Raw genomic sequence first — 21246 nt, 5'->3', positions numbered from 1 at the left:
CCACTGTCTAAGAACAGAAGAAGATATTCTCCAATAGCAAGAATGATCTGCTATTTCTAAAACACAGCATTAGAGAACAATGAAGGAAGGCCTAGAAAGTAAGGGTAGACCATAGAAGCTAAAAACTAATATAAAAAAGATGGGAACATTTCCTAAAGACTGGTGAAAAGCCAGGTATAGTGCACACCCATAATCCCAGCTCTAAGGGTCAGGAGTTCAAAGCCAGCTTGGACAACATTTAGCATTCTGGGCCATCCTGGGTTACAAAAGGCCCTGTCTGTCTTAGGTAGGCTTTCTATGGCTGTGATAAAACAGCAAAAGCAACCTGTGCTGGGAGCCAAGGCCAGCTAGTGGAAAGCTACAGACAGCTGCAACAAGGTCGTAGGTGAGAGATTTACATTTCCGGAACCCATGAGACATCTGTGCGTCAGGCTGGACATTTTGAGATACCTTAGCTGACATTCTTGTAGTATCTCTTTTAGTAAACATTCTTGCGGTGTTCTGCATCATCATTAATCACCCTGTCATGTTTTGTAAACTATATTGCTGACACATTTTCCCTTCCTGCCTTCTCCCTATAAAGTTGTGTGAAATTTTTCAAATAATCGAGAGCGAGGTCAGACTATAGACTACTCTCATTCTTTGTGTCTCCTTGTCTCCACTTCATTGTTTTCACCCCTCCTTAGGAACTCGTTGAACTCCTGCTGGACGGGACAAACCTGGAGAGGGAAGCGCTTACTTTAGCGTGTAACTCTCAGGTCACACTCCACTGGGAGGGAAGCCAAGGCAGGGACTCAAACAGGACGGGAACCTGGAGGCAGGAGACCAGGCTCCCCACCTCAGTCATTAATCATGAAAATGCAACAGACTTGCTCACAGGCCTATCTGGTGGGGCATTTTCTTAGTAGAGGGTCCCTTTTCCCTCTACCTTGTGTCAAGTTGACATAAAACTAGCCAGCACACTACCATTAAAAACGCGAAGACAACAGGCCAGTTCACAGTTAGAGGTGAGAGCTGTTTTTAACTAGAGGGCCTAGCTAGTGCTGTGCTGCTTGAACAAGGATGGCTCCATAGACGCATGTGTTTGAATGCTTGACCCATAGAGAGAGGCACTATAGGTGTGCCGCTGTGGAGGCAGTGTACCACCGTGGGGTGGGCTTTGAGGTTTCATGCGTGCTCAGACTATGCCCAGGGTGGCACAGTCTCCCTGGGGATCAGATGCAGACCTCTCCCCTCCTCTAGCACCGTGTGTGCCTGCAGGCTGCCATGCTTCCCGCTATGATGGACCAAACCTCGAAACTGTAAGCCAGCCCCAAATGTTTTTCTTTATAGGAGTTGCTGTCGCCATGGTATCTCTTCACATCAATGAAAACCCTAATTAAGGCCAGTGGTGGTAACAAAATTGGGACTATTTAATGAATAAAGGAATAACTTGTTCATTCAAGGCATGAGTTTCCAGGTTCAGGGCATCCATTACATACAGAACAAGAATGAAAACAGCTCACTCCAGTGAACACGTATACAAATCCAGAGCACCGGGTTCAAAGGAAGACTGTGGAATACTTCCAGTAAGAGGAACAACATGTTCTTAAAAGCCTCAAGAGTCGATGCCACATGACAGTGCCCAGCAGCAGCTAGGAATAGAGAAGGCACTGGCCAAGGCCTTCAAAATTGAGGCAAATTTACTCCCCGTTCAAGGCCTAGACTAAGACAAGGTGGTTGGCTTGAATGCTGAACCAAAGCAGCAGGGAGACTGTAAAGGAAACTTATTCACCTGTATCATTGTCTCAGAGGATTACTGCTGAATAAACTCACTCTTGTTCTCTCTGAGCCCTGGGCTGGCTGGCTCAACTCAGTTGTTCCTGCTCAAACTTCTCTCCCAGCTGACTGCCTTTCTCTTGGCCCCTGAATTGCTCTGCTTGGTTGGCCTCAAACTAACTCAAGCAATCTGCTCCAATCATCTGGCTTTTTCTCATTCTCTGGCGCATTCTGTCTTCACCTGTCTAGCTTGTTCTCTCATTCAACCTCTCTCTCTAAAACTGCCTCCTCTCCTCTGCGTTGCCCCTTAAGTAGCTTCCCCTTCCTCCCTCTTCTCATGAGAGTTGGGTGTATCTTACTCTGTCAAGTCTTTCTCTTGATTCATCACTGTTTCTGCCACTCAATCTCAAACATGGGTGTTTCCTTCCACAAACTAACTTCACCATCATAGTTTGGGATGAAAGGTGTGTACCTCCACGCCTGGACCTAACAGATCTGCAGACCTAGAAGGTCTTTGGATGTGATCCCTTGCCAGAGTAGCCATGTTCTGAATTAAAATTCCTCTACAGGTGACTCCTTTATAAACTTTGTGTACCTTTCAGAAAGTGTCCAGGCCCCTGTCTGAGGAGGCCCAGCAGCCAGGCCCAGCTGCTTCATATTTTGCCTCGACTCCTCTTACATTTTCCCCCGGGTGGCCTCTTATCAGCTTTTCAGCTCCCCTGGGTGCCACCCACTGTGGTCCCTGAAGGGGGTGCTCGGATCTCCAGGCTGTGCTGGCCTCTCTCTACCTCAGGACAGCAACACCTCAAGACTCCAGAGCCCTGGGACCTGAGATCAGAAGCCTGGAGAAACTGAGAAGCTGATGCCAAGAAAGCAGCACCTGAGGCCTCTGCTAAGGCTGCTACTGACAGGGAAGGGGCGGGGGGCGGCAACTGGAACTGCTCTGTGAACTCCCGTGCTATCTCTGGCAACAATGTAGCCATTCCTCCAAGGCGGGAAGCTTTACATGTTCTAGCACTGCCAGGCAGGGACCAGGGACCTGACCCCTTAGTGTAAGTTCATAGTTTACTTAAGGAAAGTTGTTTTGTTTAGCTTAGAGTTCAAGTGTGAACCCCCTTGAGGCATGAGTTAACATCCCCACCTGCCCACACCTCTCTGCCATAACAGCAGTTCCAGCCTCTGTCACAGAGGCTATCTCCAACCTTTCCTAGATTATGCTAATTTTATGTGAAAAGTCTGTCTGAAACCTCACCAATCCCTGAGCAGGAAAATCCACCAATCGCTGAGCCTCCCACAGAAACCCACCAATCCCTGAACAGGAAAACCTTGCGCTCCCCCAAGCTCAGGACTTGAAATCCAATCAGTCCTCAGTCTGGAAATCTCCACCCCCAAAAGATGGTAGTAGTCTGTATCTGCTTTCTGGTTTGCTGCCTGGTTAACTCTCTCGTCAAAAGAAGCCCAGAAGAGAAGCAAGGAAGGAGCAGGGCTGTGTACCATTTCCAAAGCCATTCACCTGACTGGTGACCGCTGATCCTGCTGGGGACCGGCATCGCTGTACTGGGACGCCGAAAGGATGCGTGGGCAGCGGGATGAGGTGGGACAGGCCTCCGTGGGCACCTGACAGCACTTGGTACGAAGACAAACATGCAGGCACTGCATGCCGATACCTAAAAGTGAGCTCAGCCTTTAAAAGCACATTCTTCAAAGGAAGGAAGGAAATACAGCTTCCTCTCCCAGTGTTGAAAGGCGCCTCTGTGAAGCAGGAAAGGGGAGTTTCGGAGGACCGAAGGCTTTTCCAGCGAGCCTTGTGAAGACTCGGGCTAAACTGTGCGGCCACCGTGCAGGGCTGGCTTGGCAAGGGCAGAGTAGAGGCAGGGAACCATTTACAATCTTAAAGCGTCTTACAGAAGCTTAGGGGCCAGCCTAACCTACGGCACTAGTAACCCGTCAGACAGGAGGGGCATGGTGGATGCGAAAACCGAGGTCAGGTCAACCAAAATTTTCAGCTTACAGGAAACATGACTGAGAAGGAGGAGCCAAATATTGCTAGGTTTCTGGCTTGGATGAGGTTAGCAGAAATTATGTGAACATGAAGTCGCAGACGATGAGCAGCTTGGAGAGACCCCAGTAAGGAGCCTGCCACACCTGCTGGAGGAACCGAGTTCAGTCCCCAGGACAGAGAAGAGCGAGCGAGGTGCTGGCTCAGTCCCTCGCAGTCCCATCACTGACATGGTGACCGGAGGCCTCTGGAGCTCGCAGGCCCATCAGTGAGCGCCAAGCCATGAGCGACCCTGTCTACAAAAGGAAGCAGACTGCCCCTGAGGTGGACCTCCGGCCCCCATGGGCACCATCATGTGCAGATGTGCCACCCATGAGCAACTCATATGCACAGTAGGGAACACGGAGAGGACAGAAAGGGGGCAGTTTTTAGCATGTAGTTTTGGTTAGCGTACATTGCTTCTCTGTAGAGCTGTCAGGTGTGAGGAGATAAATTTGGATTAAGAAGTTAGAAGAGAGATCTGGGCTTGGGGAAGAGATTTGAGAATCATTTTTAAAGGGCGGGTGAAGTGGATGTTTCTGGTTTCTTTGGAAACTCAGCGAATCGTGTGTTTTTGTTTTGGTCCCAAGTGTGGGATGTGGGAATGTTTTCCTCTGCGAAACGCGGGGCCTCAGAAAACCTCCTCAGAGCCTTTGGGGAGAGTGACGCAGTTCTCACACGGGGTCCCCCTTGTGGGCCGCGTACCAGATAGCTTGTACCTCAGGCATCTGAGTAGCAATGAAGTAATTTCATGGTTGGGGGAGCACAACATGAGGAGCGGAATTAAAGGGTCTCAGCACTAGGTTGAGAGCCCCTGGCTGGAGGGTATGTGGGGGTGGGGCACAGGGCGCCATCTCTGGGAATCTCCGCAGCCTCGAGGGTGGGGGGGTCATTTTCTGTGCCAGTGGGGACTCTCCAGTGAGACTGGTCTGAGGCCGCCCATTGGACTGTAATAAGCCTGGCAAATTAATGGGTTTCCGGAGCTCACCCTGATGGGATCAGTTCGCTCCCGGGCTTGTGGGACTGTGAGAGTGGACAGTCTTTACACTCCCACGGAAGGGATTTTAGCAGCGCCTCTTAAGCGGTTCAGCCCTGGAGAACTGTCTGCAGGAAAGCCTGCTGTTCCTGGAAAAACAGCGGAGCTTACACCCAGGAAGACTTGAGAACCTGGCGGCTGAGCACTGGGAGGTCCTGTTCTTCATGGGGGATCCTGGGAGGGATGCTGAGCAGGATTACAAACACTTTTCCTGAAGTTCCCGGGGTAGCCGGTACCCAGTGACTGCCGTAGGGACCTCAGTGTCCCTCTTCCGCTTATTTTGCTTCTCCCCTGTTCTCCCGCACACGCGTTTTCTGTGTAATCTGCAGTAAACCACTGCAATCACGTCTTTACTTCAAGGTCTGCTTTTGAGAACACCCACTGCGTGGGGGAGCGGAGATGGAAGAGGCCTAATAGGGTGCCAGCTGCCCCACGAGGGGAAAGGCTGAGGGAGAACTGCTTTGCCACCCCTCCCCCACAGCCTACAACAGATAAAGCAGAAACCGCAGTTCTTTTTAGTGGGTCCAGCTGCACAGACCGGCAACTCCCACTTAGAGTTTTAAAGAAGTTCCTTAAGTGAGAGAAACCTAATGGCTTCAGCAGTTGGGTAGCTCAGCAGTTAGGGCACTTGCTGCTTTTCAGTTTTGAGCACCCACACTGGGTGGTTCACAGCTCCAGCTCTGGGAATCCAGCACCTTCTCCTGGCTCCTGCAGGCACGGCACTGCGCGCGCGCACACACACACACACACACACACACACACACAGATTAAATAAATAACATTTCCCACTTTCTCTGCGTCTCCTGTCCCTTCTGCCTCCATGTCACAGCCCTTTACTCTTTCCCCACCTCCTTTCAGATCTTATCTTGCCCTCTCATGTTCCATCACCTACACAGACATAAACTTATACAGAGAAAGACAGACACTCAAAGGCAGAGAATCTCCATAGGAGAAAAAAAATGATTTTTTTTCTTTTTGAGTGGCTTATTTCAGTTAGCAACATGATTTCCAATTTCATGTATTTTTCTCAAAATGCCATTATTTAACTTTTCTTTATAGCTGACTGGAACTTTATTATGTGTCCAAAAGGGTGAAAGGCATGAGTCCCGGAGTCCACGGGGAAGCAGACTTCTCAAGGACAAGCTAGGTTGGTATGGTTATAAACATGTCAGGTTTTATAGACCCCTTTTCAGGGTGGACTGAAGCCCGCCCTACCAAGAGGGAGACTGCCCACACTGCCATCTGGAAACTACTGGAGGCCTCATTCCCAGGCATGGACGGCCCTCATCTCTGGGCTCAGACAGTGGGCCAGCCTTCTTCTTACAGGGAACACGGGGCATTCTAAGGGTGCTGAGGACTAACTGGGAATTATAATGTGCATATCATTCCCAGAGTACAGGACAGGTAGAGAGGGTGAATTGGACCTTAAAGGAGACCAAATTAGCCCTTGAAACTGGCAAGGACTGGACAGCCCTCCTACCCTTTGCCCTGTTCCAGGTGTGAAATGCCCACTGTACCTACGGTCTCACTCCTGATGAGACCGTGTTTGTCCTGATGAGACTATGAATGTCTCTGCCTCTCATTCCAAAGCCTCAGGCTGACCTATTGGATGAAATGTCCGAAAACAAATTTCTTAAATGTGTCCAGGCCCTACAGACTGCCCAGGACAACACCTTCCCTCTCCTCAGTGATATTTAGGCACTTCTACCTGCCAAGCCCCATGGCTTCAAACCAGGAGACCTCATCTGGTCCAGAGGCACTGCCAAAAAACTCTGACTCCAAGGTGGAAGGGTGATATGACCCCCCCCCCCAACAGCTGTGAAAGTTGACAGAATTTGAGCTGGAGCCACCATTCCCACCTGAAGTTTGTTCCTTGGAGATACCAGGACTCAGACCAACAGTGGGTGGGCAGACCGCATCCGGAGGGCCCACTAAAGATAAGACTGGCTGCTGATGGCTCCCTCCGATCCTTTTGGTTTGCTTGTTGAGTCCAGTATCTCGCCAAAGCACAGGGCTCAAAAAAGTGCAGATCACAGGCCTGGCCATGGAGGCGCTCAGACAGGAGAACAGGTAGAGCTTGACCGCTGCATCTGTCAGGAGCCCGCGTAGCTCAGGGTAGACCTCTGCCACCTATGACTAGGTCCTGGGACCATCCCTGGTTTATTTTACCACTGGGTGCCAACCCAAACACTGAGGAGGAAAAGCCTTCAGCAGGACATCGGTTTTATGCCTGCCTGCCTGCCTGCCTGCCTGCCTGCCTGCCTGAAGGGGCTGAGATGGGCTGTTGTCAGGACAGAGAAGAGTTTTATTGTCCCTATTGGCCTTACTTGGGCCAAGGGTTAGAAACCTGAGCGAGTTGGTGGCTATAAAACTTAAAAACAATCTTGGCTGTAAGGTGCCCTGGTCACTGTCGCCTTAAAGAGATGGGGCATGCTTCCTCCTTATGCTGACGGGGACACCAGGAGAACACGCAGACTCAGAGTGTATTTTACCAGCTAGGACCGGGAAACCGTATTCACACTTCGGACGCTAGCTAAGCCATACCATCCTAGGTACCCTGGGCCTCTAGGAGTAGTCTCTGAGGTTCTCCTCCCTAACCAGGGGCCCAGTGACCCTTCTGGGATGGAGACTGCACTTGCAAACCTGCCCACCACAACTCCTTCCTCAGGACTCCCAGACCCCTTCCATTACATGGATCCCCCTTGATAGACACCGTTGTAGCTACTTATGTTTCTAAATGATTCCCAGCCCAGCATGACTGCTGGCATTTTTAAACCCCAGCACCCCCACACAAACTATATAGGTATAACGATGACAAATCCCAAACCTTTCCAGAACCTCAAGTTGGTCCTCCCCTCTTGTCTGTGGGACATTCCCCTCACCTTAGGGAAATGGAACTTGGTTTAGGTCATGCGAGTAACCCCTAAACACTTCACTTACGTTCAAATACGTCATAATCCTGACATGCATTTAATAGAAGGCTCTAACTCCATTGGGTCAACAGAAAACAGCCTCCTGGCTGCTTCCAAAGGGTTTTGGTTTGCCTGTACTTCAGGACTTACTCCTTGTCTCTCTGTCAGCCCTTTTATCACTGAGCAAGAGTGTGAATTATCATATCAGCACAAGTTTTACCCCAGGCTTCCTGTTATGAAGGTACAGAGGGAGGCATCCCGTCGGTCTCCTGTGACAGAAGCCAGCAGCCTGTTCTGACACCGGTGCTGGCAGGGTTAGGATAGCTGTGGCCCTGACTGCAGGACACCAGCAATACCAACACCTCAGTGAGCAAGTTGATGAAGCTCCACTCAGCCCCTCCTCCCTACAAAACAAGCGGACCCCTCAGCTGAAGTGGTCCTACAGAATTGAAGGGCCCTAGACTTGCTGTTCTTAAAGAAGGAGGTTTATGTGTGGCCCTTGGAGAACAGTGTGGTGTTTACGCTAATGCTCTGCGTGCTCGGAAACAGCCTAGCTGAAATAAAAACAACCTCCTTGATGGGGAGCAACGGAGAACACTGTCGACGAGGTGGCATGAAACCCTTTTAACCTCCTTGCTTAACCTGGCTCATCACAGCCCTGGTAGGTTTCCTGTGCTTGGTGTTGACCCTTGGGCCTTGTGTTATTAATGTCTTAGCCTCCTTTATAAATAAAAGGTTGTCTGCTGTCCAACTTACAGTCCTATTATAATCCCATTATAATCCCCTGCTTATAGAAAACATCCTCAAGTCAATGATTTCACGCTCCATACAACTCAAGGGAGGAATGTTGTGATAAAACTTGACAAGAATTCTAACAATTATACTTTAGCCTTAGCCTCTAACGTTATTTGACCTACATTCCTTGCCCTAACTATGATGTCTTGTTTTTCTAGCCTGGAAGCTCCCCAACATGAGGTCCTCAGGTCTTGGAAACTCCATCGACTCCTCTGACGTGAGACTTAGCCAATGAGCTTAAAGGTTAGAGAGCACTTTGTCTAGACAGCCTAAGTGCTGCCAGTGCACCTGTTTGTGGCTTTCCCATATAAAAGCTGGCCCTGGGACCTGCTCTGGGTCACAGGCTCAGGTCCCAGCTGGCTGTGCCCCAATTGGTTAGCTTTCCATAATCTCAAAACTTTTCCCTAAAGACTTTATTTTCTTAGACCCTGCTTCCCTTCTAGACTTTACCAGTTCAGATGCTTGAGGCTTCTCAGTCTGGCTCCTGCTTTCAGAGAGAGGCTTATTGTCCCCTCCTTTGTTAGATCCAGTCTCCTGCCCCACTCTGAGAAGTTATCTGGTCCATAAGTGTCTGCCCCTCTAGCCTCCTTCATGAGAGGCCAGCATGAACCCCTTCTCAGAGGGATTCAGCTTTCCACCTTGGCTAGGAAAGTCTGGCTTTGAGAAGCTTGCTTGTGTTAAAAAGCCAATTTTTTTTTTCCTCAGCAAGGAATTCCTAAGAGAACTGCCTCACCAGCTGGAGGCCTTGCTGTTCTGCATGTGTGTGCATGTGTGTGTGCGTGTGTGTGTCTAATCAGGAAGCTGTGAGCTCTTGCCTTAGAAACCGCTGTTGCTTTCGTAATAAACAAAGTTAAGAAACTGCTTTCTCTTTAAGACTAGATTCTATGTAAGTTCTGGCTGGATTTGTGTAAGTTCTCCCCAACTTGCTATGCCAAAATGTTACAGTTATTTCTATAATATTGTGTCTCTTAACCCGGCTATTTCACAAATAATCGGTGTCTCTGTTATATTATTTTAACAAGCTTCACAGCACAAGAACTGAGCAGTTATTAATCTATTCTTAACCCTCTAAGCTAATTTGGCTTCCTCCCAGCATGCATCGCAGAGATACTCGCACTTTGTAGTCTCCTGTTGCAGCTCTCTCTCCTGATATCCCCTGGACCTCTCCCATGTCCAACCCCTACTTCCTCCTCCAATTCCTCCTCCCCTGGCTGGCAGAAAGTCCAGCCCTATTCTTCCTCTGCTAAGTGATTAGCTGTAAGCTGCTTTATTGGCATATCAGGGAACAATTGGGGAGTAGTGTTTACACAACATTGAAGCAGGAGATTCTCAGAACAAGGATTGCAACCAGATATGGTGGATTGAGAAATCAGCATTTGAATTACATAATAGCCTTATGCCTACAGGAGACAATTGGAGAAGGTTTACTATATATTTGTGGCATTATTGTTGGTCTTTCCTCAAGAGGACATGGTCGTCCTATCAAATGAGGTCCTCTGCTGGTGAATTGCCCAATTTAAGATGCTCAGTAAGAGGTTTACCTGCATGCTCTCTTAATACAGCCTGACTCAGCTCTTCAGCTCCAAGACCAAGTGATGCTCCATTCCAACCCAGTCCCATGAGCATCCTGATTAATAACTTGCCAGATCGAGACATCGGTTATCTGAAGAAACATCTGCTGCCATTACAACAGTCGCTCCCAGCTTGACTCTGGCGGTTAGGTGCCTGGCCACACCAGGAGCGTCCTATGCACTGTGATCAAGGTAATCCCCGCAGCAGTGATCACTGTCTCCACCGCCACAGAGCCTTTCAAGGATGCTGGCACTCCCCACTCAGCATTTCATCACATCTGGTCCACAGATACCTTCTCCAGCTTCCCGATCAACACGGCGGGGGATGGCAACAATTGATGAATGAGCTTCACATTCCTCCACGTCTGCGTCAAGAACACTCTAACGTCAGTATTATGGAATACTGAGCCCAGAGTTCAACCAGCCAAGGAAAGCGTCAGAGCCACTCTGGCTGCACCAGCACTTACACGTTCAATCGAGCATCGCTTTAAAAGCGTCCGTATGAGCGCAATTGGGGTTACCTAACTTTGGCTTGTCTCCTCTCTGGAGTAGCACTCTCCAAATTAATTGACAACGTGTTCCTTAGGCTTTTGTACACTAGCAAAATATGGAAATTCTTCCAAAATATAAGCCATATGCTCCTGCACTAAACTTGGTGTGCGTCTCCTTGGAGCATGTTGAGATCTGACTGGTTTTGAATCTGGAGTCATCCATGGGGGTCAGAAAGGGACTTGGAAAGAACAGGCACCCTTCCCAAGGAGGCCTGATCCCCCCGCCCTCAACCAGGAGGCCTTGGATCCTCAAGCCAGCCGAGTTTGAGAGAACAGACTTGAAACTGAGTGAATGCAATTTTGGGCATGTTAACACACCCAGAGACTTGACTACAAGAAAAGACATGAAGAAATAGTCGTGCTGTTAAGCTGTGCGTGGAGTCAGCACGAGAGTCGCAGCTGTAAATGCGTTCAGGGTAGAATGGCCGTGGAATCTGAGTGTACCCAGTGCAGTGTAGCCCTGCGGAGGCAGACGACAAGAGTGCTGTGTGTTGGTGGTTGGTCTGGTGCTGGGACTGCAAATGCCGATTCCAGGGCCTTGAGATCTGGTTACTGCCCTGCCAGAGGTATTGTTACAATGTTGAACTACCTCCTGTACCTATGTGATGAATTATCCCTGATTGCTTGATTAAAAGGCCTGCACTTGGGCAGAGCAGAAGGTGGCAGGTGTGGCTAAGATTGGGGGCTTTGGAGGACAGAAGGATCCTGGGACGGACAGGAAGAGTGAAGGAAGGAGGAAGCTGCCATGGTTAGTGGAGAGAGAACCACGTGGGCCTGGAGGAAGGACTCTGAGAATGGAGGAAGTGAACCAGATGAAGAATAAGCAAGTATTTATGGAATTATGGATGGGAGGTGGGCTAGATAGGAATCATCAAAGCAGATGGAATGGGCTGGGGGCTGGGAGACACGAGATAGTGTAGGCGGAATTATCTCTTCAGTCCAAAGTGAAATAAGGCAATCTCAAATCTAACATGTGTCTGTGTCCTTTATTGATTATGATAGCAGATTACATAATACCACTGTAATAATTATAGGGCTAATAATAAATGTTATTAGATCCTACTTATAAATTAACAGCAGCATGCCAATAATAAAGTAATTTGCCAAAGTGGTGAGCAACTTTTGATAATATTCAAAACAAAATAATGTATTATTTCTCTTCATATGAAATTTTATTGCATACTGACTATTCAATCAGTGGTATGTATTTTACCTCTATGAATGCCATCCAAAAATTGAAAGTTTATGGAGGAAAGAGGTAGTTAACATTTCATGGCTGTGCACTGGATATTGTGAGACTAGCCCTTCTCAAGATCCCAAAGGAACTGTGAGGAGAGGGTAATTCCATCTTTGTGGTGACTAGCCAGCCAGAGTGTCTTCCTCCAGAGCCTGGCATGAAGAGTCCAAATCTCACCATGAGTGAAATTGGAAGCCAGGTGGACTTTTGTTGTTGCTGTGTTTGTTTGGGGTTTTTGCTTGTTTGTTTGTTTCCTGATAGGCTCCCATAGGCTGGCCTTGAACTCATGATTCTCCCCTTCGGCCTGCTTAATGGTGAGATGGCAGGTATGTACCCCTAGGACCAGCTACCCCAGGGGCTTCTGTGTGGAGAACAGATGGGGAAAACAAGAATGGCAGTGGAAAACCTAGACTAGAGGTCCCAGTATTCCAGAAAAGTTGACTACTGTAGTTACTTTACCAAAAGAACTCAAGGGAGGGAAGATTTATTTTGCTTTTTGGTTTCTAGGTTTCAGGTCAAGTTTGCTTGGGCAATATGGTGGCTGTTCTTTATTTAGAGAGAGCAAAAAATAGAGAAACAACTTTTAGGAATGAGCCAGGGCAAGCAGAGCCTCCAAGGACCCACATAAAGGGCTTGGCATGGTGACATGTACTTGCAATCCCAGGTGCGGGGAAAGACAGGTGGAAATAACGGATCGCTGGAGTCCATGTCAGCTAGACTAACCGAATCAGTGTGTTTTCAGGTAACATAAGAGAACTGTCTTAGAAGTTACAGTAGAGAGTGACTTAAGGAGATACCCAATGTTGACTCCTGACCTACACACACACACAAACACACAGGCACACACTCCAATTTGAAGTGCAAATAAAGTGAATAGAGAAGGTAGCTGACACAAAGAGATAGCTGTGACCGTGTTCTGGAAATTCCAACGAGGCAATCCGTCTCTTGGGATGACTTGATCAGAAAATTGGAAGACTAGAGGGTCCTTATGATAGTGTGAGAGACTGAGTTTGCTCTTATGAAGTTAAACAGTTTTGATGACGAGAAATTCAGGTACCAAGATGGAGCAAATGAGCAGAGACAGAGAGAAGTCAAGGCCCGGAGAGCTTTGGAGTGGGAAGGGCTGCCCAGATGGACTTGGAAGCTCTTGGCAAGGCGGACTTGTGAGGGCAGTGTAAACCAGGTAGAAGTCACAGAGAGCTGTGTTGTGGTAAATTTATGGTCTCAGGCCAAAGCTTATTATTAACGCTATAATTATTATGGTGATATTATCTAACCCGCTATCACAATCAGTAAGACACAGACACCTGTTAGACTTTATAATTGCCTTATAACACCTTGGGCCAGGCAGATATTCTACCTACGCTGTCTGAATGGCTTCACCATCCACGTCCCTGCCCCCATCCTGTGCCTTCCTCCTTCACCATTCCTTTCTGGGCCGCCTTCCATCATAGTTTTATAAACACTTGCTTGTGTTTTTCATCTGAGCCTTTCCATGACATTCTTGGAGTCCTTTCTCATGGCCCACATGGTTCCTTTGATGCTAATCCATCATGATGTCCTCCTTCCTCCTCTCTCAAGTCTCTGTCTCCTCCCCATGATTCTCCTGTCCCTGAAGCCCAGGAACCTTAGCCACGCCTACCTCCTTCTACCCTGCCCAGGTACAGGCCTTTTAACCAACCAATCAGGAATAATGTTTACACAACAAAGATAGGGTAGTAACCAGATCTTGAGGCCCAGCAATTAGCATTAAAATACAAGCATCAGACCAACCCCCAACTGGTGGGAGGCTGTGGCCAGGAAGTGTACACATGGCAGCATTTAGGAGGGTGGTAGTTGGTATAGTCAAAAGGCTCAAAGGTAAACGTTGGAGGGATTTTTACATGAGAGCAGAAAGGCAAGTCTAGCAGTGGCACTGGGGAGAGAGGCCACAACCCAAAGGTCACATGGCTCAGACTTCACTTCTCAGGTGAGGGGAAGAAGGAGCATTAGCCAACCTCTAAGACATCCTCCATGTTCCTGCCTGCGGTGCTCACACCTGCGGCGTGTCAGGGTCCGCTCGAGGAAGGCGCAGCGCAGTAGAGCTGGTGCTGTGTTGCCTGTAAGCCTGGGCTACAGTGCTGTTGCAGCCTCTGCCCAGTTCCCTGGTTTTCTTTGGGAGAAGACAGTTGCCATAGCATAAGCTGCCCTGTGGAGAGGCCCTCAGGTCAGGAACTGAAGCTGTTGATGATGGCTTTGTGAGTGACCTCGGCAGCAGCCTCCAACCCAGCCAGCCTTCAGATGCCAGAGCAGTACCTCATCTTCTTTGCTGTCTCTTAGCAGTGGAGACACTTCCAAACCGCCTACAGAAACTGGGGGATCATAGTGCTCCTTGTTGTAAGCTGTTACATTTGGAGCCATTTGTTGCGCAGCAATGGATAAATAAGACTTTTTGTCACTTATGCAAAACCACAAAGCTCAGCTAGCAGCCAATTTGTGGAGCACAGGACTTCAAACTCTCCAGTTAATGTTCTATGACCACACACAGTGTCCCAGTGTAGCTCGGATTTCTTTGTGTTGCTGGAAACAGGGACGGAGGTGATGGTGATTCCTGTCAGTTGCCAACTCCACACAATCTAGGATTACCTGGGAAGAGAGTCTCAATGCCTAGATAAAATTTTGGGTAAGTCTTCAAGGGATTATCTTGGTTTTATTCCTTGGTGTGGGGGGAGCTGCCCACAGTGGGCTGTGGCTTTAATTTTTTTAAACCTATTTTATTTGGAGTTCATAAACACCTCTACCCCCATTCAAACCTATGACCCTAGGTAGGAGAGAAAGAAGGTTGGTAGCGACAAGGGATATAGACCTTTTTACAATTAGTTCCTTAGAGCAATTTTCCTCCTCCTCATCAGAATTTCAACAGTTCAGCAAACAGCAGTGGCCTTCTTTAAGCATTCTCAGCAGTGTTTCTCTCTAGGACCATCTCTCTTTCTCTTTCTGCCCTGCTCTTATTCATACCCTCTCAGTCTGCACAAGACTGTTTTCCCTCACAAACCACGCCCCCTGCCACGAGGCAGTTTCCAGCTGACAAAGATTGATGTGCCCTCTCAGGAAGCTGTTAAGCATTCCAACATCTCATACTTGGGATTAAGCAAAAGTATGTTTGCTTTTGTAACATAATCAAAACTCCACAGTGGGTGGCACCATGCCCTAGGCAGGGGGTCCTAAACCGTAAGTGCAGAGCCGGACTAAGTGTAGAGAGGCATGCCTGCATTGTCTTCCTCTGCTCTGGACCGTGAATGTGACTAGATTCTGCCATCCTGACTTCCCTGCTATGATAATCTGCTGTGACAGACTGTAAGCCTGGAACTGTGAACGAAAATCAATCCTTTCTTCCCTGTTTTCTGTCAGGGTGTTGAATCACAGCAACAGGAAAAAAGTAAACATAAAAACTAAGACAACATCCCTGAAGAAGACTTCCTTGTACCTTGTGGATATCTATTCTTTGCGAAACCAAAATTGAGATTCCTGGCCTAAGTGAATTTCAGGGCGAGGCAACATGAAGCAGAGCTGACATTTCTTGGGACATATTTATAATGCAGATCTTAAGCACAAGGCTTAATAGAAACAGGCCAAGGACGAGGTGTGCGCAAGTGCGGGTATAGACTTCTCCAGGGGTCACACTTAATTCCTCCCACCCTCCCTCCTCCTTTTCTTCCTTCTCTCCTTTCTTTTTAGATTTGTTTGTTTTGTTGTACTGTGCCAGTGTTTTGCCTGCATGTATGCGTGTGCACTGTGGGGGGGGGGGGTATGTGTGTGAGAGTGTGTGCATGTTTGGTGCCCTTGGAGGTCAGAAGAGGGTGCTAGATCCCCTGGGGCTGGAACTAAAGGGTCACTGTAGTTGCTATAAAACTTCCTTCCCCATTTTAACATTGCTCAGAGTGCATTGCTTATAACAAGGTTAAGAATTTTTCTCTAAACAAAAAGTTATCAGGCAGATTTTGGGAGTTTGTGGTATTGTTTATATTTAGGAGTGAGAGATGAGTGAAGCCTGTACATGCATTATTTGGGCTGGAAGAAAGTATAGCTTATTTAGTGTCCTTGACAGTTGGAAAATAGATGTTATCTCTGTGGCAGTTTGGGCTTTATCAATGGCACCTGACATTTCCTGCCTTCTCAGCAGAGAGGGCAGAGCAGAGCCTGGGGTGAAGGGCCTATGCTCCCCCTACCCCAGTTTCCTCTCCAAGGCACCATAATTTTTCAGTCTTCCCACCTTCCTTGTTCGGACTGCACATCTGTGATTCAGAAAGTATTAACAGCACCCAGGAAACAGCTTGTGGCTCATGGTTTTGCTATTTCATAGGAAAAAAAAAAAAGAAAAGAGAGAAAAAAGAAAAGCCCTGCCATGCTTCCTCCAGGAATTCAGAGGAGAGTCAGCAGTGTGACTATTTTCTGTGTCCCCACAACAGTTACATGTAAGCATTTCTAGAGGACCCTGTGGCTTTGAGGTTCTGGAAGGTCTGGGATTAGTGCAAGTGTATGCAATCGCTCATTTGTAAAACCAGAAAAGCATTTCTACTGGGCCATTACCCACTGGGCAGGAATGGGCTCATGTACCTGGGCTTTTGTTGTGTCTGTGAAATTCTTCAGTTAGGTCTGACCTTCCTGGTGGTGGATCAGTGATGGGATCTAGCATCAGCATTTCTGCCTGTGACCTCAAAACTCGGGATTCAGAGAAGGGCAAGCTGCCAAAAAGGCACTTTGTGGCTTCTGTTCCTGTGTCACGGTATCCGCAATTTGCATGCAGATGAGCAGTATGTCAGAGGAAGGCCTCCAGTGTCTGTGACCCTTTGACTTCTTATTTGAATCTCAGGTTTTAAAATAAAAATGTGATTATGCCTCATTCATTTTTCCTGTCTTAAAAATACAACTAGAATCAAACTGCCTTTAAAACGCTTGTTGTGTCCCCATCGAGAAGCTGCTTTTTGAAGATGAAGACATGTTTGTCTTTGTATTGATCCCAGCATTCGACCAAACCAGTGAGCACAGATGGAGGGGTACCTGTTATTTTAAAAATGATGCGCACAACAGATATTACATGAAAGAGGTTTATTGGGTGGAGGTGGAGAGAGAGGGGAGGAGAGAGAGAGAGAGATGGTAGGGGAGGGAGCACCACAGAGAAAGGGGAGAGAGCAAGAGAAAGAGAGTGAGGTGAGAGGCAGAGGTCCTTTTTAATCCCTGTGGGCTTGGCCAATGATGACATCATAGGTGCCTAAGCAACCTAGAATTGGGCTAATGCATCCACTGACAGTACCCCTAGCGGGGGAGCTGGTAGTGGCTGCTGGCTGGGAGAGGGAGGGCACTGTTCTTCAGGGAGGTGGCTTGCAGGTAGCTTGCAGAGGCCAACTGTACACTGATGTTCACACAGGAAACCCTCAGTGAGAGTTGAGGTCTGAGTGAGGAACGCTGCCATTTATCCCCTCTTCCCCCACATCTCAGGCATCTGGACACTTGGTCCCCAGCTGGGGGCATTGTTGGGGTCCCTCTGGGTGGTGAAGACTTGCTGGAGGAAGTGTGTCTGAGGTGGGCTTTGGTATTAAGGCACCCAGTTTGTTTTCCTTGCTTTGTGCTGTGGTTGAGGCCGTGAGCTCTGAGTCTGCAGCTCCTGCAGCCTCGCCTCCCTGCTCTTTACCCCCTGAAACCAAACAATCCCAAGTGAACCCTTCCTGCTGTAAGTCACCTTGATTGTGGTGTTTTTATCACAACTATAGAGAAGTAGCTAATGCAGTGGATTATTTTTTAAGTGGTTAAGAAGTTGGAAAGGGGACAAGGTGGAGGAGGGGTTGGAGTGGGATAGTATGTGGATGAACACAATCAAATTACATTGCATGTGTGAATGGAGTTCTCAAAGAATAAAATGCTCCATAAAAAAAGAATGTGGCGAGAGGAGTCGCAGTCAGTCTGTGTTCACCAGAATAAGCATGTTTTAAAAATAAATTTCAATCTCACAAAATTAAAATGTGTAGCCAATTACTCCTTATTACGTTAGTAAGTTCATTTGCTGTCATATAGTCTTGAAGTTAGGAGAGTCTTTAGGTTTCCCTGATTTGTTTTGTTTTTTTCTCATTATGCTTGAAGAAATAACTGTCAGTGTTCCCTGGAGTCACTTATGGTCTTGAGAGTCAGAGACAGTCTTCACTCCCTTGGCATTCAGCTCTGTCCTGGCTAGAATCTTGCAAATTAACTCTGGGCTGAGCTTCCTTGAGACACAAAATGTCATTTCACATTTCATTGTCAACAAGCTAGTGATAAGTTGAACTTTTTTGTTACAAAACTGCAACATAATTTCATATGCAGCAAACAAGAGGAAGACCCAAGCATCCGCCCCCCTGTGCACACGCCTGAGACAGGGTTTCTCTGTGTAGCCCTGGCTGTCTTGGAACTTGCTCTAGAGTCCAGGCTGGCCTGGAACTCACAAAGATCCACATGCCTCTGCCTCCTGAGTGCTGGGGTTAAAGGCATGCACCACCACTTCTCAGCATGCCCTCAATTTTAAGAAAATATTTTATTTTTTTATTTTAGGTGTATGACTACTTTCTGAATGGATGTGTGTGCACCAGTGCCTGAGGAGGCTAGAAGAGAGCATCAGACACTGTGAACTGTGGCTCTAGAGGCTGAGCTCGGTGGCAGGCCAGTGCAGCAAGCGCTCGTAACCACCGAGCCAGCTCTCCGCCCAGCCCAGGGCCCTCAGCCAGTGGTGAGGGTCTCTCTAGCTGGCTCAGAAAACTTAGACGTTGCAAAGCAAACGTGGGTATATGAAGTAATTTTAAAAGTTAACCTTAGAAATGGTTTTACCAAGAATTTGTTCATTTACACATTCAACGTTTGTTGAGTAGCCTACATGCTGGGGACGTGGAAGGCTATGGTAAAGGCAGAAGACAAACGCACAGAAATAAGGCATGCTGTGTTAAATTGTAATGAAATTCCAGAAAGGAAAATAAAGCTGAACAGGAGGATGAAGAATGACAGACCTGAAAGGGGGGTGTCAGAAATACATGTGTGAACAGAGGCATGCCAGAGGAAGGTCTGTGCAAAGGCATGCAAGCGTGGTTGGTGGCTAGAAAACTGCCGTAGCTGATGGGAGCAGCAGAGGGCTGGGAGCAGCAGGGCAGCGGCGCAGGGCCTGCAGACCTGGCGAAGATGCTGGCTTTCGTTTGGTGATGTCTGGCTGCCGTGTGATGAGTCCGGGGGCTGTGGTTGTGGAAATAGCACCACGAGGAGGCTGTGAGTCTGGGTCCTCCAGAAAGCCAGGATGACTGAGCCTCGGAAGGGAGCCATCTGTGGGAAGCCTAGGAAGGGGCGGGGGACAGAACAGGCTGTGAGCCTTCTGACTTCCAGGCAGGTCTGGCCCCAAGGAAGGACGGAGAGGACAAGACAAGTCAGATGGAAAACGCTTAGATTGTGGCACGTTTTAAGAAAAATCAACAAGGCTAAGAGTTCTTAAGTCAAAGTCACACATCAGGGAATACCTCCTGTCCTAAGAACGGACCTGTTAATCCCAGGCTGAGGTAGCTGTGAAGAACCTTGGTCTCAGGGAAAATAGGATAGTTTTAGAGTGCAGCTGCTGAGGCCACAGGGCAATCACACACTGTGGGAGACCTGAAAGGTGCAGAGATCCTTGCTCTAAAACAGGTGCAGGAGATGGTGGTCCCCTGGGCTAGGCGGTAGGCAGACCGTGGAACCTTGCTAATGTGGATATTCTGAAGGTTAAACTGACTCCATTTGCCAGCCGATGTGGTATGGAATTCGATGGAGGACAAGAGCAACAAAGGCCTTGGTGGTTTCATACTGTATCGGAAACAGGTGTTGTTATTTGCTGAGGCAGTGAAGACAACCTTGGAGGAGAGAGATGTGCAGTTCCCTTTAATCTTGTTTGTTCTGAAATGTAGAGCAGCCTTTCAAATGGAGGGTGGAGAAGCCAGCGGAATGTACACGCCTGGCTTCAAGGAAGAGATCTAATCTGGAGACAGGAATTTGAAAATTACCCGTGCACACGAGCTGCTTACAGATGTGGGGCCAGCTTAGCTTTTAAAAATGTGTACCTGGGCGTGCCTCTGTGTATGTACATGTGCTCACGTGGGAGTGTGGGCGCCCATGGGGTCCAGGCGAGTATGCCAGACACCCTGGACCTGGAATTACACATGACTGTGAACTGTCATCAGGGACTCGAGAACCAAACTCAGGTCCTCTGCACCTGTGCTTCTCCACACTGAGCTCAGCTCAGCTGATGGATGTCCATAGAGCAGAGTTTCTGGTAATGCCTGAGCTGGAGGATGCTCTCCCCCATGGATGTGGGGACTGGGGGTGGGCACAAGAAGCCAGAACCAGATTAAAAGCTTTCTGGAACAATGAATGCTCATGCTCTAACCTCCTGCTTTAATGTGATGTCCACTGGTTGAGAGTTCTATTAATACCTAGATGAGTGGAGTGGCTTTAAATAATTGGAGCTCACTTGGCCTGCAAACACGATGGCCTTTTTGCTGAGCCCTCAACCTACTGTGCTGAGGGGCCACCTGGGAAGGAGAAAAACAGCTGTGGGTATGTGAATTGAAGCCAGGTGCAGAGAGCTCTTGAAGGGTGGGGTGAACTGTTCTGAGAAACAACCAGCTGTAAACTATCTACAACCAGCTGTAAACTATAGAGCAAAAGAGACCTGATTTTCAGGTATAAAAACCCTGTGCTCTGCATGTTCGGGGTCGTCTCCTGTCTTTGGAGGGGCGACCCTATCTCGATAGCAATAAAACCTCTTGCTTTTGCATCGAGTTGTGGTCTGTGAGAGTTCCTGGGAAGGGCGCGATCCTGAGCTCCTGAGCAGTGAGACTCCAGGTCTTACAGTATGTGTGTCCTGGGCTTGTTTCTTAGCCTCTGTTTGAGTCTGAGTCCTTTCGATAATGGCAATTGAAGAATTGTCAAGGGCACCAAGTTACAAGTTGTCGGCAGTGGCTGAGATGATCTCACTGAATGGCGCACAGCCTGATCATGTTCCCTGTCGGGCTGGCTAATGGGGAAGCCTTGGTGGGAGGACGCAGTGCCGGCCCTGACTGTTCTGTCCTTTACCGGGTGCCAGGGAGATGCTCCCTAACAAACTCCTGCCACTCCTGCTTCCGCCTCCCACGTGGTGGGAGTACAGGTGTGTGCCATCCTGCCCAGCCTCAGCCCCCCTTTTTGTTTGAAAATCTGCACACTTCCCCTCTCTAACCTTTAAAACGGTCTGAGGCTTAGCTCCCTCCTCTGTCACTCCCGCCCACCCCTCCTTTCTCCCCTTTGGATTTTTGAGACAGGGTCTCACTGTGGTCCTGACAAGTCAAG

The 21246-nt window shown here is 48.3% G+C and overlaps 1 long non-coding RNA gene across 2 annotated transcripts in view; it reads left to right on the top strand.

The window, feature by feature from the left end:
* LOC129665056 (uncharacterized) overlaps positions 1 to 20693 on the top strand; it is a 23062-nt gene extending 2369 nt beyond the window's left edge. Inside the window, exons 2-4 of one of the 2 annotated variants that reach the window (XR_008718329.1) lie at positions 5892 to 5979; positions 8698 to 8782; positions 10102 to 20693. This is a non-coding gene — a long non-coding RNA (uncharacterized LOC129665056). The remainder of the gene's footprint in view (positions 1 to 5891; positions 5980 to 8697; positions 8783 to 10101) is intronic. The other variant, XR_008718330.1, reaches the window with a different exon arrangement.
* The last annotated feature ends 553 nt before the right edge of the window (positions 20694 to 21246 follow it).

This window comes from Psammomys obesus, unplaced genomic scaffold, assembly GCF_907164565.1.
Source record: "Psammomys obesus unplaced genomic scaffold, mPsaObe1.curated_primary_1811, whole genome shotgun sequence".
Classification (NCBI taxonomy): domain Eukaryota; kingdom Metazoa; phylum Chordata; class Mammalia; order Rodentia; family Muridae; genus Psammomys; species Psammomys obesus.
Note: the sequence above shows the minus strand (reverse complement) of the source record. Positions and strands in the feature narration are given on the sequence as shown.